The sequence below is a fragment of the Furipterus horrens genome, unplaced genomic scaffold (genome assembly GCF_987537825.1).
Source record: "Furipterus horrens unplaced genomic scaffold, mFurHor1.1.pri manual_scaffold_17, whole genome shotgun sequence".
Lineage (NCBI taxonomy): Eukaryota > Metazoa > Chordata > Mammalia > Chiroptera > Furipteridae > Furipterus > Furipterus horrens.
This window is the reverse complement of record NW_028327187.1, coordinates 27,611,166-27,627,586: the sequence shown is the minus strand read 5'-3', so window position 1 is coordinate 27,627,586 and position 16,421 is coordinate 27,611,166.

Genomic DNA, 16,421 nt, shown 5'->3' with positions numbered 1-16,421 from the left:
GTCTGGAAGTGTCAGGATTTCCACTTACCAGAGCATGCTGGCTCTCCAGCTCAAATTCTCATGGGCCGGGGGAGCAGGAGCTGTGGAATCAGAGCTGCAGCACAGTTCTGGTCATTACTGGCAATTCGGGCTGGCAGCTTGCCATCTTTGGGATCCTGCTGGTTATTAATAATCACTCACCCTCTTTTTCAGTCCTCAGCCTTTTGCCTCTCCAGCTCTCTGAAGGCAGCAATCTCTGTGCAGACCTCCCCCTGGACCCTGAGCTAGTCCCTCCCCCTCCAACAACCAAGTTACTGGACAACTCACAAGTACCTGGTGCACACTGTCTCGCCAGGCTCTCTCTCCTTTCACTGATGCTTCATGGACTTTGGAGGAACTAGCACACTCAGCAGATCTGTCTGGCAGAAAATACAGTTGACACTAACCATACTTTTTCTTCTTCCTAGCTGGATAGTAAATTTCCTCTTTTTTTCTTCCTCAACCTCAACTATGAGCTTAACAGCTAACCTCAGTTTAATCAAGCATTTGCTTAATAACTAATTCTCAGTTACTATTAGTACTGCTTCCTAACACATCAGATTCTAATTCTCTGAAATAGGGTATGCTGTTCCTCTCTTTCTCATCCCTCAGAACTCAATTAGTTCAGGATTTAGAAGGGTGGGAAAAACAAAGCTAAGAATTGTTAATAGCCTTCATTCAATTCGGAATAGAGCCCATCCCTGTCTAAGGCTGTGTGTCTGTTATATATACTCATTGAGAATTTTTCTGCACCATGTCAGGCCATGTTCCTGGTCATGAGTAGTGGCTGCCAGTCTTGCCTTTGTAATGTAGACTTTCCTTTCCTGATCCTGTAGACCTGAGGTACCTCTGGGTCAGGAGAAGAGGAGGTGGACTACATCCTAGAAAAGTGTTTGCTCTAATTAGTTTGGTTGTGGAATTTTCCATTTCCCACCTAAGGGTGTCGGTGTTGTTGAGGTAGGTGAGATGAGCTTGGAGGACAGCTGTGTAGGTCACTCCTATTTTAGGTTGTATATCCATCCATTTGCTCAGGTACATTAGAATTAACCTTTTGCCTGCTACTCTCTTCTTGGATACCAAGAAGAGAGGGGTGGGGAAGAGTGGTTAGAAGCTTATTTACTCAGTTCAGGTGAGAGCACAAATGGAAAAGGTTATTTTAAGTGAGAGAGTAGAACAAGGTACAGAGTTGGAGGCAAATATGTTCTGTTTTGACAGAATGAGTGGGCCTTTGGCAGATGCGTCTCCTGAAAAAGGATCAGAAAGACTGTGGCGTGGGGACTTCGTATTCCAATTGCCGGCCTGAGAACTGTTATTCTTTGTAACATCCATTAGAAGGCTGATTTCAGTTGCTTGGCATTTGGCCTAATTTTATACTTGGATATAAGGTATGCTTTTGTTTCCCCAGCCTAGACTCCATGCATGGAGCCAATATGGCCCTTTTCAAGTCAATGCTCAAACTTGGGAGTGCATCAGAATCCCCTATAGGGCTTGGGCCTCATCCGCAGAGTTTTGGATTAAGTCTGAAGTGGGTCTGAGAATCTGCATTTATAACCAGTTCCCATGTGATGCTGATGCTGCTGACCACACTTTGAGAATTACTACTCTAGTAAAGTGATTTTTAACCTTAGCTGTGTAGTGAAATCACTTGGTGATTCCAAAAAAACTGACATTTGGGTCATACACCAAGAAATTCTACTGTCATTAATCTGGGGTGTGACCTATGCATTTGGAGTTTTAAAAGTTCCTCAGGTGATTCAAATATTTGGGCAGGGACGAGAAACACTGTCTGATGGCAAAAGCAGAGTCTCTGGAGTCAGGAAACCTGGGGGCTGACCTGACACTATCTCTGTGATTTTGCTTGGACAAATGACTTCTCTCTGACTTAGTTTCGGCTTCCTCATATGTATCATGGGTACAATAGTACCTACATCACAGGGTTGTGGGGATGATAAAATGAGGTATAATGGATATAAAACAGCTTTATAAACTGTAAAATGTTAGGTATTTTTATTGGGTGTCTTCTAGTCTCTTGTTAATCAAAGTGTTTATCAGATCAAGTATTGGTATGACATGAGAACTTGGTAAAAATACAGAATCTCAGGCCCTACCCAAGACCCACTGAAGCAGAGCTTCCATTTAAACAATATTTCCAGGTAATGTGTAGGCACATTAAAGTTGTCATTTCCTCTTTCTCTCAGGTGCCTGGTTGTATTAGTTTTCTTTTCTGCTATAACAAATTACCACAAATGTATATCTTAAACAACACAAATTTTCTTCAAGTTCTCCAGCTCATAAGTCCAAAACAGGTCTTAAAGGTTTCAAATCAAGGTGTTGGCAGGGCTGCATTCCTTCAAGAGGCTCTAGGGGAATTTAATAACTCCCTTTTCACCTCTCATAGGCTGCCTCCATTCCCTGACTCATGACCCATCACTTTGACCTCTGCTTCTTTAGTCACATCTCCTTCTCTGACTCTGACCCTCCTGCCTCCCTCTTCAAGGACCTTGTGGGTAGATTGAGTCTTCCTATATAACCCATATCTCCCTATCTCAAGACCCTTTGAGTTAATTACATCTTCAGTGTACCTTTTGCCATGTAAAGTAAAATATTCACAGGTTCTGGGTATTAGGACGTGCATATCTTTGAGGGGGGACATTATTCTGCCTACCACACTGGTATTCACTGCTGTCCAGGTCCACCCCCCAACAGATGTTCTTCTCAGTTTGCGCTTCCCTTGCTCATGCCCTACAGATTTATTTATTTTCTTTTAGCCATAAACACTTCCTATTTTTATCTTGTCCTCCCAGGAACCCACAAATTGATTCAAACTAATATAGGCAGCCTTGGAAAGTAGTGAGATCCCTGTCATTGGAAGTATGCAAGCAGAGGCTGAATACTCACTTGTCTGGAGGGTCTTGGATGGAATTCCTGCAGTGGTGCAAAATGTCATTATTCCCATCAAGTTGTCTTTTGGTCCCTACACAACCTGTTTTTAATGGGCCCCTGGAGTCTTTTCCTCCCTTAGCTCCCTCCCTTCTTTCTTTACTACCTCCACTTCTATATCCACCTTGCTCTTTTCTACCCCCTTTCTGACACCACCACATGGCTCAGGCGTGCATCTTAGGGGTGTGCTCATACTGTGAGGTCAAGGCCACAGAGAGATCAAGTGGGCTGAGAGCACTCAGAGTCTCTGGAATGGAGTGTTGACAAAGCAAATAAGCTGGGGTTGAGAAAGGGAAGGAAGGAAAAGGATGAGAGGGTTTATTCTCTGGTCAAATTATCCCATAACAAATGCTTTAAAGGCTGGTCATAATGGGCTGTCACCAAGGATACAAAAGAGTGCTTCATCTGCCCTGAGTGCATGGGGCTGAGGACCATGGGTTTCAGCTGGAATTGGGAATGGAGGAGACACCAGGCGTCAAGATAGCCCACCTTCAGGGCCAGGCCCCTGGAAAAGGAGCTCAAGGAAAATATCCAAGGCAAATTGAGCCTGATTTCTCATGATGCCTGTCTGTGATGGTTTTGCTGCATCTTGCTCAAGGACAAAAGCAGCAGTTACATTTAATATCTTTTCCCGAATGACTAGACTGTTACGTCCATTACTATGAAATATTATGCAGCTGTGTGAAAAAAAGTTGGATAAGGCTTATATGTCCTGACACAGAGAGACCTCCAAGCTATATTGTTGACTGATAAATCAAGTCACACATTAGTATGTAGAGTCTGGGCTCACTTATGAAAATAAACCCCCGAAACCCCATCTATATTTGTGTATAAATGCATAAAAAGTAGATTGTTAACAGACAATGAATAACTTTGAGGAGGGCAGTGGAATTGGTGGGGGAGGTGAAGAGTCACTGTCACAATTTACTTTGAATACTTCTGACTTGTTATATAGTTTCCCAGTGAGAATGTATTCAACTAATTTCAAAAGAAAAAACTTCAAAACTCCCCCTCCCTATTCCAGCTTAGGCACCACACAAAAATACAGTATATATTTATATTTATATATGTATTTGTATATATCTTTATATACACATGTTTATATGTATACATACATATTTATGTGATATAGTTATTTATAATATAAGCATATATTTTACATATGTATATTGATATATGTATATATTGATATACATAGTTGTATATTTGCTTTTGCTCATATTGTTTTTATCTGTGTGTGTGGGCAGGGGAAAAGGGTAGGGCAAGATAGGGTGGGAGAATCAGTATTTGAGGCTTTAGTCTGTCCTTGAAGTGGGAGGCATTTTGAGGAAAGAGACCTAGCCTTCTGGGGCATCTGAGCTTTCTTGTAGCAATAATGATACCAGCTAACATTTATAGGGCCCTTAAGTACTGAGCATCGTACTAAATATACAACATGGATTCTTGTGTCATCCTCACAACATTTCTATAAGGCAGGCACTATTACTACCTCAATTTTATAGTTGCGGAAACCAAGGCACACACAGTGGATGACTTATTTGCCCATGTCTCACAGCTTGTAAGGCGTAGGTGTTGGAAATGGTCACACAGGCCAGCAGCTTGTGTGGGACAGCTAGCAAGAGTTTGTCCTATCTCATATCAACCATAGAGGCCACATGTCCCATTTTCTTGCCAGTTATGTGCTTCTGTGCCTTTGCATATCCTATTACCTGTGAACTTCAAGTTGACATTTTTTATGCTTTGGGCTTTTTTTTTAAGGTGCTTGAGGTGAGATTAAGTAGAAGCCCTTTTTTTGTTGTTGCTAAAGCCCAGTGATTGTGGAAAATGAGAATCATTTCTACCCTAAGCCCAAGGAAATATATAAATCTGGATTCATATATATCTCTCCATTTGTCTTCCTGCTTCTGCTTTCCATTCTTGCTATTACCTCTCTTATTTAGCATTTCATTATCTTCCATCTGCAGTACTGTTATGGCCTTCTAACTGCTCATCCTGTCTTTCCCCATGCTGACATCCCTCTTCCAGCGTGTTTATTAAGTGCTTACTCTGTGCTAGTTACTATGCTTGGAAAGAGCTTTTCTTTCTTTTTTTTTTTTTTTTTTTCTGGCCCAACTACGTTATAAATGACTCGGAAAGAGCTTTTCATATATTCAAGTAACACCTTGTGAGCTAAATGTTATTATCCCCAGTTTACAAGTGAAGAATCTGAGGCTTGGAGAGGCAAAAGGACCTGCCTGAAATTACCCAATTAGGAAAGAGTAGCAGGACTGGGATTGAAATCTAGTTATCCTCACTCCTGGTCTAATGGCCATTTTTGTACTCATGTTACGGGAACCTGAGTGTGGTAGGGTGAAAAATGCTCCACAAAGATGTAAATGTTTTAATCCCTGGAACCTGTGAATATGTTACCTTACATGGCAAAAGGGCCTTTGCAGTTGTGATTAAGGCTTTTAAGATGGGGAGATTATGCTGGATTTTCTGGGTGAACCCAAGATACAATCACAAGGGTCCTTATAAGAGGAAGGCGGGAGATCAGAGTGAGCGGCATTAGGGGATATGATTACAGAAGCAAGAGTTCGGAGTGATCAAGGAAGGGATCACAAGCCAAAGATTGCAGGCGGCCTCTAGAAGCTGGAAAAGGCAGGGAACAAATTTTCCCCTAGAGCCTACAGTAGGAACCAAGCCTGCTGGTATTTTGATGTTAGCCAAGTGAAACTGAGTTCAGATTCCTGATCTTAATAACTGTAAGCTAATAAATTTGTGTTGTTTTAAGCACTTAGTTTGTGGTGATTTGTTCCAGAAGTAATAGGAAACTAATAGACTGAGCTAAAGAGTTAATAAAGAAACAATCCAAAAACTGGGTCCTAGTTATATTGCTGCTTGTCAGTACCTACTCCCCAGGAGACATTTCGTTGTGACACTATAAAGGTTCCTACCTAACCAGGAAAGAGCAGCTTGAAGGCTTGAGATGCCAAAATGTCAATGACAAGGTTGCCCAGCAGAGGGCAGGCACTCTGCGAGGAGAAAGCAATCCTTGGAAAGGCTTTGCTCCTATCTAGCTATACTTACAGGAAGGGCCTCTAAAAGGAAAGATCCTTCTAGGCACTTCTGGGTTGCTGTGATTGTGTTGCTTCTTAGCTATTCCTTCATGCAGGCCAGAGGAGCGTGATGAATACAAAAACCTTTTCATTTGCCACTCAGGGCTCAGATCCTTTTTGCTCTATTTATTTATTTATATTGTTGGGCTAACATCATCGTCATCGTCATCGGCAGCCGTCCGTCTCGAGAGACGATGGCGTAGCTTCCTGAGAGTCTATCTGCACCGCCGAGAATGGCTGTGCAGTCCGACTCGGGAGTGACAATCCCTGCCGCACTTGTTACAGGTGAAGGCAGATGGCTGTTGTTGCTGCTGTTGACGCTGCTTCCGCCTCGATCTTTTCTGGACCGCCTCCTCGTTGCGCGCAGCCTCTGCGCGTGACGCACCTTGCCTGACCGCGAGCCTCCAGGCTAGGCGGTCGTCTGCTTGAACTTCCCATGTGTTGAGATTGATGGAGCATTGTGTCATATCCTTTTTGCAGATGTCTTTGAACCGTAGTTTTGGGCGCCCTGTCATCCTCTGACCTTCTGCTAGCTCGCCGTAGAGGAGGTCTTTGGGAATACGGCCTGCATCCATTCTTTTGACATGGCCGAGCCACCTGAGGCGTCTCTCACTAAGAACTGCATGCAAACTGCTCATGTTGGCTTGCTTCAGCACCTCGGTGTTGGGGACCTTATCCTGCCAGGCGACGTGCAGGACGCGTCGCAGGCACCTCATGTGGAAGCTGTTGAGTTTCCTTTCGTGCCTTGCGTAGGTGGTCCACGTCTCGCTGCCATAGAGGAGAGTGCTGAGTACGCAGGCTTGGTAGATGTGCAGTCTGGTTTTCTCAGTGAGGCTGGAATTGTTCCACACTCGCCGGTTCAGTTTGGCCATAACTGTAGCTGCCCTGGCGATTCTCCGGTTGACCTCCAAGTCAACTGACAGAGAGCTAGAGATGGTGGACCCAAGGTAAGTGAAGTCGTTGACAACCTCCAGGGTGTATCCGTCGATGGTGATGCATGGGGGAGTCCCCGTGCCTTGAGCCATAACGTTCGTCTTCGTCAGGCTGATGGCTAGTCCGAACTCCTTGCATGCGTGGGAAAGGCAAGTGACTAGCTGCTGGAGTCCCTCTTCGGAGTGTGATGTCAAGGCTGCGTCGTCGGCAAAGAGCATCTCACGGATGAGCACCTCTTTGACTTTGGTCTTGGCTCGTAGACGGGCCAGGTTGTAGAGCTTGCCATCGGATCTGGTGTGAATGAAGACACCCTCGCTGCAGTCCTTAAAGGCGTATTGGAGGAGCATGGAGAAGAAGATTCCGAACAGCGTAGGCGCGAGGACGCAGCCCTGCTTTACTCCGCTGCTGACTGGGAAGGCCTCAGAGGTTGCGCCGTTGTAGGACACCGTGCTGTGCATGTTGTCGTGAAAGGACATGACCACAGCAAGCAGATGTGGTGGACAGCCAATCTTCCGTAGCAAGCTGAAGAGTCCGCTTCGACTGACCAGATCAAACGCCTTCGTGAGGTCGATAAAGGCGAGGTAGAGTGGTTTATGCTGCTCGTGACACTTCTCCTGCAGCTGGCGTAGGGAGAAGATCATGTCCACTGTTGATCGGCCAGCTCTGAAGCCACACTGGGACTCTGGGTAGACGTGGGAAGCAAGGGTCTGCAGGCGGGCAAGAGCGACCCGGGCGAATACTTTGCCGACAACGCTGAGGAGAGAGATGCCCCGGTAGTTGTTGCAGTCGCTGCGGTCTCCTTTGTTCTTGTACATGGTGATAATGTTGGCGTCTCTCATATCCTGGGGGATGTAAACCTCCTTCCAGCAGCGACAGAGTAGATGGTGGAGCGGCTGTAGCAGGACTGGTTTCCCGCTCTTTAGGATTTCTGGAGGGATTCCATCGCTTCCTGGTGCTTTCCCGCAAGCGAGGCGGTCGATGGCTTTGCCGAGCTCTGCCGCAGTAGGTGGGGTGTCTAGCTCCTCCATGACTGGTAGGTCTGGGATGGCGTTAAGAGCAGTGTCTGTTACGGTGTTCCTCGTCGCATACAGCTCGAGGTAGTGCTCGGTCCACCGCCGCACTTGCTGTTCCTGGTCAGTGATGACCTCACCTGTCTTGGACTTAAGGGGGGCGATCTTGGAGGGGATTGGGCCTGTTGCCTTCTTGATACCCTCATACATTCCTCGTGCTTTGCCTATATCGGCGGCTTCCTGGATGGTTCTGCACAGGTTTAGCCAATAGGTGTTGGCACAGTGGCGGGCGGTCTTCTGGACTTTGTTCCTGGCAGCCCGTAGAGCTTGAAGTGTACTGGGAGTGGGCGTGGCCTTGTAAGCCAGTAGGGCCTTCCTCTTAGCCTCGATCACGGGTTCCATTTCTTCCCAGTGAGCCTCGTACCAGTCAGCGTTCTTCCGCTCTTTCTTCCCGTAAGCAATAATGGCGGAGTTGTATATGGCGTCACGGAGACGTGGCCAATTGGATTCGATAATGTCATCTGCCGCCATTCCCTCGCCGAGTGCATCTTCCATCCTGTTGATGAATTGCTGGGTCTTAACTGGGTTGCTGGCACAACTGGTGTTGATGCGTGGGCGACCCTTCATCTTGGAGTGGTGCAACCTCTTCGGCATTATGCGCACCTTGCTTACCACGAGGGCATGGTCCGTGTCGCAGTCTGCACTGTGGTAGCTGCGGGTGAGGAGGGTGCTGCCAATATCCGTTCTTCTGGTGATGACGAGGTCAAGCTGGTGCCAGTGGCGGGAGCGGGGGTGCCTCCATGACACCTGGTGGATCTCTTTGCACTTGAAGAATGTGTTTGTCACGCACAGGCCGTGGTGACACAAAAGCTCAAGCAGTCGCTGACCATTCTCATTGATCTTTCCTCTCCCAAAGTTTCCGAGGCAGGTGGGCCAGGCCATGTGGTCGGCTCCTACTCTTGCGTTGAAGTCTCCAAGGAGATAAAGAGCGTTACTTCTGGGGATCTTGGATAACGCTTCGTCCAGTGCATTGTAGAACTGTTCTTTCTCTTCAGTGGTGGCGCAGAGGGTTGGGGCATACGCGCTAAGAATGCTGACTGGGCCGAAAGTTGTTGACAATCGGAGGGTAAATAATCTCTCTGTGCCTCCTGTGGGTGGCTCTATGGAGTTAACAAGCGTGTTCTTCACAGCGAACCCAACACCGTGCTGTCTTGGTTGGTCCGGAGACTTCCCTTGCCAGTAGAAGGTGTAGTTGGTTTCTCTGATAGTTCCGTTGTCGGCCAACCGGGTCTCCTGTAGAGCCGCAATGTCGATGTTTAGTCGTGCCAGTTCCCTGTCGATGACGGCGGTTTTCCTGGCACCATTGATCCACGGAAGGTCTGCAGTAAGTCCGGGACACATGGTCCTGATGTTCCAGCTAGCGAGGCAAAGAGCTGGAGGCTTCTTTCTTGTTGTTTGCTTGGAATTGCCTGGTGCGAGTGTTTTGTGGCCCACTTTTCAAGAGACGCCTCTCTGATCCCCACGCACCCAGTGGGGCAGGTGAGTCATGGCGAGACGGCACCTAATTGGCTGGGGGCTGCCCAGCTTGAGGCGGGCGGTAGCTGTCCAGTGAGGTGCGATGACCTCTCCCACCATCAGAGGAGACCCCTGGCGCTCGTTTCCTTCGCCAATCGGATGAGCTTATAACCGGTAACTGTCTCCTCCCGTGTTAAGTCGACATCTTGCGATGACGCTGGAGTGTCCTCTCCAGTGAAGCTACAAAGCCTGGGCAGGGTGATATGGAGGGCCAGCTGTTGCCCATGCAGCAGACCCCACCTCTCTTCGCAGCTGAAGGATCCAAGGGGAAAGACAGAGTCAATACAGCTTGGCTTCAGGTGCGCCGCAGGAGTTGCCGGTGTTGACTACAACGTCAAACCGCCTTAGGGACTCCGGCTCCGGATTTTCTGTCGGGGTTTACTCCCTTAGCCTTTCCCCTGAGGAGGTATGCCGCAAGGCAGCGGAGGTTTGGAGTCAGAGTTTCCCTTCTCCTTAGCCTTTCCCCTGAAGAGGTATGCCGCAAGGCAGCGGAGGTTTTTTGGAATCAGAGTTTTCCTTCTCTGATGTGCCCTGACTGGAAGATTGAACCAGCGACACTTAGCTCGCAGGCCGACGCTCAATCCACTGAGCCAAACCAGCCAGGGGGTTGGGCTAACACTGTACATAGAAATCCTTCCCTCCCCTGCAGAGTGGGAGTTGGGTAAAGAGGCACACACATTTTTGATTCATTCCTATGGCTTATGGAATGGGATGAGGTGAGAGTTAAAAAATATATATTCAATTAATACTTGTTTCTTTTTTTTTCATGGAGTCTTTCTTGAAGGCTATTCTTCAAAAAAGACTGCAATGAGAGGGTCGTTTTAGCCTGAATTGTATATTGCAGCCCTCCATCTCTTAGACAGCCATTTCCAACTTTTCTGTGGGGAAAAGCTGGGGGCAAGATTTGGGGGCAACAATTTGGGGACTGGAAAAATGGCTGGGGATATTTGGAACTTGAGAAGATTATTGTTAAATTAGTAATACTGCTCTGGCTGGTATGGCTCAGTGGATTAAATGCCAGTCTGTGAATTGAGGGGTTGCTGGTTCAATTCCCACAGAGCACAAGCCTGGGTTGCAGGCCAGGTGCCCAGTAGGGGGTGTGCAAGAGGCAACTGACTGACGTCTCTTACACATCGATGTTTCGCTCCCTTTCTTTCTCCCTCCCCTTCCCCCTCTCCAAAAATAAATAAATAAAAATTTAAATTAGTAATACCTATTTATTATCAGACAAACTTTACATGTATGATATAATTTAATTCTTACAACATCCATGTGAAGTGATATTATCACCAATGCACAAAGAAATGAATTGAAACCAACTAAGTTACCTAAGGTTTTACAGCTAGAAAATGGCTGAACTGGGATTTGAACCCAAGTTCTGTGAAGCCTCAGCATCTACATTCTTCTAACTTGCTACCTGGTCTCTCCAGAAAGTAAGTTGCTGAACAGAAATAGAATGAAAAATGTGTGGCATTGTTCTACAGCTTTGAAAACCTGTGTTCAGCCTCTCAAGGGATGCCAGCCCCTTCCACCCACAAGAAGAATGGCTGCTGGCTAACATACAATGTCATTGTGACTTGAGCCAAGACAAGCCTGCTCTGTGCTTCATCTCTGTTTTGCTTGCCCCTCAGGCAGTCTCTCTGACCACACATATCTGCTCTTGTCTTCACAATGATATGTCTCAGTTATCTGGCTTCTCTGCCCCATGGCCCACCACTCCTTTCCCTAATCTGCAGAGTGTCTCCTATTCCTTGTACCAGTGTTTTACGTAGCACTCCTGGTAACTGGCTTCTTTACCTTGGTCTCAATATGGCATCCTATGGTCTGTATCAGTAACAGAACACCCCAGAAAGTCTGACTCAGAACACTGAAAATGACTGAGGGGAGGGTAAAAGATGATTACATAAGGAATCTTTTGGAGAATAGGGAATGGGGCACTAGTAATTGGTCTATTGAGTGCCAACTCTGTATTTACCTGCTTAGATGCAATTGTGATGATCATTTTCGAACACCTGCTCTAGACAGGCTCCTATCATCTCTTAAAAATTCTTTTCCATTAAGCTCCAGTTAGATTAGCCCAGCTCTACTCATTACAGTTGGTCTGTTTGTTCTCTTCATTTCAGTTCAGCATGCATGCTCCTTAGGCTTACATGCCAAGGAGGGCTTCACATTATGAATTTAGAGTAAATGTGATTAGTGATGACAGGTAGGATCCACTTGGAGCAAAGCCATATACTTCCTCAGCAATTTCTTCTCTACTCTGTCCCTTTCTTCCCTGGAACTAAATTCTGCTTTTTAAGTCAGCTCATCAGAAACTGGCAGATTCTGAAATTTGTGCTGCTTGAGGTATGGAAAGCTGCTGCTTTGTCATGGGCATGGGAGAAGGGTGAAAAATGACAGCCAAATAGTATGAGGACATCTGTTTTGTGTCTTCTAGAAGGCATACTTCCCCTTGAAAGCAATTTGGACTCCTCCACCTCAAGAGTTTGGAATTCTCTATCCAGCTATTCAAGATTTTACTGAAATATCATATTGCTGGACCAAGCAGCTGTGCTGAGCCTGGGGGGAGCCTATGGGTGTACAGCTGTGTTTCAAATTCATCAATATCTGATTCATATAACTCAGGCACATTTTCCTGCAACAGCTTCCTGCTAAACTTTGCAAACTGCTCTCAATTATCTGTGGATGATGGTATTCACAGATAATCCTTAGATGCTCTAAGGCAGTGGTCTTTAGCTATTGTTTCTGAACAATAGAACCTTTATAGAATCTGATATAAACTGTGGTCCTTCTAAAAATGCAGATATTTATGTATACACACATCATGAATTTAGGTTAATATCTCTGGAAGAGATCCTCTGTTAACACAATACATCATTTCTTATTCCTTTTATTTCTCCAGGCAACCTACAATTATGAAACAGATCTTTAAACAAATACATTTAATCAGTTTTCTACAACTCAAGGGAAGTGTGGCCTACACCCACTCTTAGGCTTCTATTTTGCTTCCATCAGATAGCATTACCCCAAAGTCTTCAGTGTGGGGGAAGGCAAGTACAGGATGGCATGCTAGTTAGATTTATGAGTCCTTTCAAGTCCACTAACATGATGGTGACATTGTTTGTTGATAAATTCAAATAAATGGGTGAAAACACTGAAAAATTAAAGGTGCTTCTACCAAGAACACTTTTCTGCAGTGTTTGACAATGTTGGTCATCTCTTGCTCTCTTCTTGAATTTACTTTTTTTCTCCTGCTGTTTTATCCTCATCTTTCATCCTCCTCTATGGTCTCCTTTTTTTGTCTCCTATTGTACTTTTGACTCAACAATTTGCCAGCTGAATTCATCAATTTTCTCTCACAGCAGTCTTCCTCTCTGCCTTTATTACTCTGGCAAGAGTGTCACTACCCAACTAGTCTCTCAAATCAGAAACCTAAGCATCATTCTCAGATGTTTCTTCATTACCCACATCTGCTTTACTCAACATGTTGTGCCACTGAAATCTGTTTGCTTTGTTTCTGCTCATCACAGTCAACTGGCCTCCCAACATCAAGATTCGTATGCCTTCAATCCATCCTCTATACTGGTTCCAAGAGTCAAGGGAGCATTCCCAGGGTCAAGAGAGCATACTTGGATTGTCTTTTTCACATATATATTTTCCCTTGAGACTAAGCATGTTCACTTTTGTATTCTCAGCACTTAGTGCAGTGTCTGCATATAGCAGTTCCTCAACAAAAGTGATTGCCTTGTTGGTTGGCTGAATGACTGAATGATTGAACCATATGATCACTTCTCATTGCCTACAGGCTGGAATCTGAATCCCTTGCTTCATCTATAAAGCCCTTCACAAAATGGACTAGACTCTTCCATCTTTCTGGGATGCCCTACCCCATTCTATCATATGGTCACACCATATGCTTTTCACACTTTGATGCCTTTGCTTCTGGAGGCTCTTCTGCTGGCTCCTCTGCTTGAAATGCTCTCTCTGCATGGCACCCATCCCCTATCTTCCATCTACATGGTGACTGCCTTCAAGACTAATTCAACTGTCACTTTCCTCTACAGCACCCCCTCCCAACAGTCTGCTTTCTACCTCCAGGTCCCTCTGACTCTCAGTAGTCAGAATTAAACAATTCCTCATCTGGTTCCAATAGCATTTCACTCATACCTTCATTATGAAACTCATCCTTCTGTATCATATGTATTCATATTTGTAACTATCTGGCAACATTGTGAGATGGTCAAGGGCAGGGTCTGGGTCTTATGGTCTTGCTTACTGCAGTAGTCCCAGCATCTAGCCCAAAACCTGAGCACTCACAAACACAGTATATGCCTTTATGTTGGTTTTATGAGTCTTCTTATTTATTTTTAATGTATGTTTTAACTTAAAAAGGAGGAACACCACCTCCTTTGCTGTCATCCTGAGGCAAACCACCATCATCTTTTTCCTGAATTTTTGCAGAGCTTCCTAACTACTCTTGCTGCTTCTAACCTAGGTGCCCCCATCTGCTCTCCCTGCCCCTCTTGTTTGCAGCCAATGTGATCCTGCTAAAATGTAAGTCAAAATAAAATTCTTTGGTGGTTTCTTGCCTCACACTGAGCAAAATCCAAAGTTTCTACCCAACATGGCCCTGCCGGATTTGCTCCCTTCACCCCCACTTATATTGTGCATAGTGACTAAGGATACAGACTTTGGAGCTACACTACCTGGATTCAAATCCTGACTCTACCATTTACCAGCTGTGTGACCTATGTCAATGAATTAACCTCTCTGTGCATCAGTTTTGTCTTCAAAACTGGGGATAATAGTGTCTACCTCATAGGGTTATCATGAGAAGCAAATGAGTTAATGTGTGTAAAGTACCTAGAACAGTGTCTGGTACATGGTGGGTGCTAAATTAGATTTTGTTAAATAAACAAAAATCTCCTGACATTCTCTCCGTTGCCTGGTCCTCTCCAGCCGCTCTGGCTTCCTTATTTTTCAAACATATTACTGTCTCAGGACCTTTGCACTTACGGTTCCCTCTGCCGAGAACACTCTTCTCCCAGATACCCCATGGATTGCTCCCCACCTTCTTGTAGGTCTCTGCCTCCCTGTCACTTTATCAGGGAGGCCTTCTTTGATCAATCACCCTTTATAAAAATAGCAACACTCTTACTCTCTGTCCCCTTACCCTGCTTTATTTTTTCTTCATAACACTTATCAACATTGAATATATATTTATATGTTTATTTTCCTTTTTCCAAACAAGAATGTAAACTCCAAGAGAACAGGAACTCTGCTTGACTTGTTTGCTGTTATAACCCCAGCACCTAAAAGTGTCTAGCATATAATAGTTGTGCAACTGATATTTGAATGAATGAATGAAAGACAAAAGTGGGAATATAAAGGTTATGATATCTCTGCCAAGATAACATGACTATAAAAACATAAGCAGTATCTGGATAAAGGTAAGAAAATTCTAACAGTATGGAAAGGAGAAAATAGAAAAGCCTCTCTTCCCCTATCCTAATCTGTTTCTCTAAAAGTAACCATAGTTGTATGTATTTTCAATTTCATTAACCAATAAGTATATCGGTTGCTTGCTATGTGTGCAGGAAAATGTTTGAGGTATGAGGTGCTGAGGGATTAAAAGCAGAGACTTTACCTTCTAGGATCTTACCATCTTTCTGGGGTTGGAGAGAACATAAAAGAATTGTGATGCACTGTGGAGTTCAGAAATGGGAGTAAACACTGTGGGCTAGCAAGGTCAGGAAAGGTTTCCTGCATGAGAGATGCCTTGATGGGAGTTTGGAGTTTGGGTAGGTTTCATTCAGTGAGAGAGTGGCCCCAGGTATGGAGCTCTCTGAGCAGAGGAATCTGGGTTGAATAGTGAAAGGGATCCTTGAGCAAATGAATAGAAGTGGAGTCTGGCTGAAGTTGAAGAGTTGTGTTGGGGACCAGTGGGAGGAAAGGTTGGAGAATAGGGACTGGGGCAATTATACGAGTGCTGAGAGAGTTTAGGAGGCATGAGATAATGACTTGAAACAGAAGAACTGTGAAGTGGAGAGATTAATTTGGTTAGGTATGTTGTTCAGCCTCTCCTTGAATGTGGGGACTGCTTTTAGCATTGCCTGCAGAATCTTGAACTGAGCTCTGCATACAGTGGGTGCTAAATGAATGTTATGGGTGGTGATCACTAATAGCCACCTTGGATGGCAAAACCCGGTTCTCTTCTCAGGTATTAAGTTTAGAGGGTCCTTTGGACCCCCATTTCCTTTCTACCCACTTATGAAAATCTCTAGGCATCATTTTATCTACCAATTCCTAACAATTTTAAGCACATCCATTGAGATGTCCCAGGCAAACTGGGACAATTTTCAGCTCTCCTAGCTTCAGAATATCTCTGCTGAACCCACCAGCTGGATAATAGCAGTCTTCTCATGTTTTCCTCAACCTAAATTGTCCTTACTTTTAATTGGTTTTACTCCTTTTTTGCTTCAACTTCCTTTTGAACTGTGATGACTAAGGCCCAGGTGTAGCCTCAATTCTCTCATTTTGCAGTGGCCTGAAGAATTCAACCAGATAATGCTGCATCCCAATTTACCACTTTGCACAGGCTACTCCAACCATACAACTAAGCAACCTAAGATTCCTAGGAGCAGATAAAACCCATATGCAATCTGTCACTGTTTAGTTTTCATCGCCAAGATAATTCTACAAAGTTAATGAATAGCAGGGTTAGAGTGGGGAGGGGCAGAAAATGAATGAAGCCTCTGTTCTGCTTCTTGGAAGAACATTAGGTACATGGTGAGCCGTTGAGGGTATAGTTGTCATCATCACCATCATCATCAAAGGGCTTTTTATG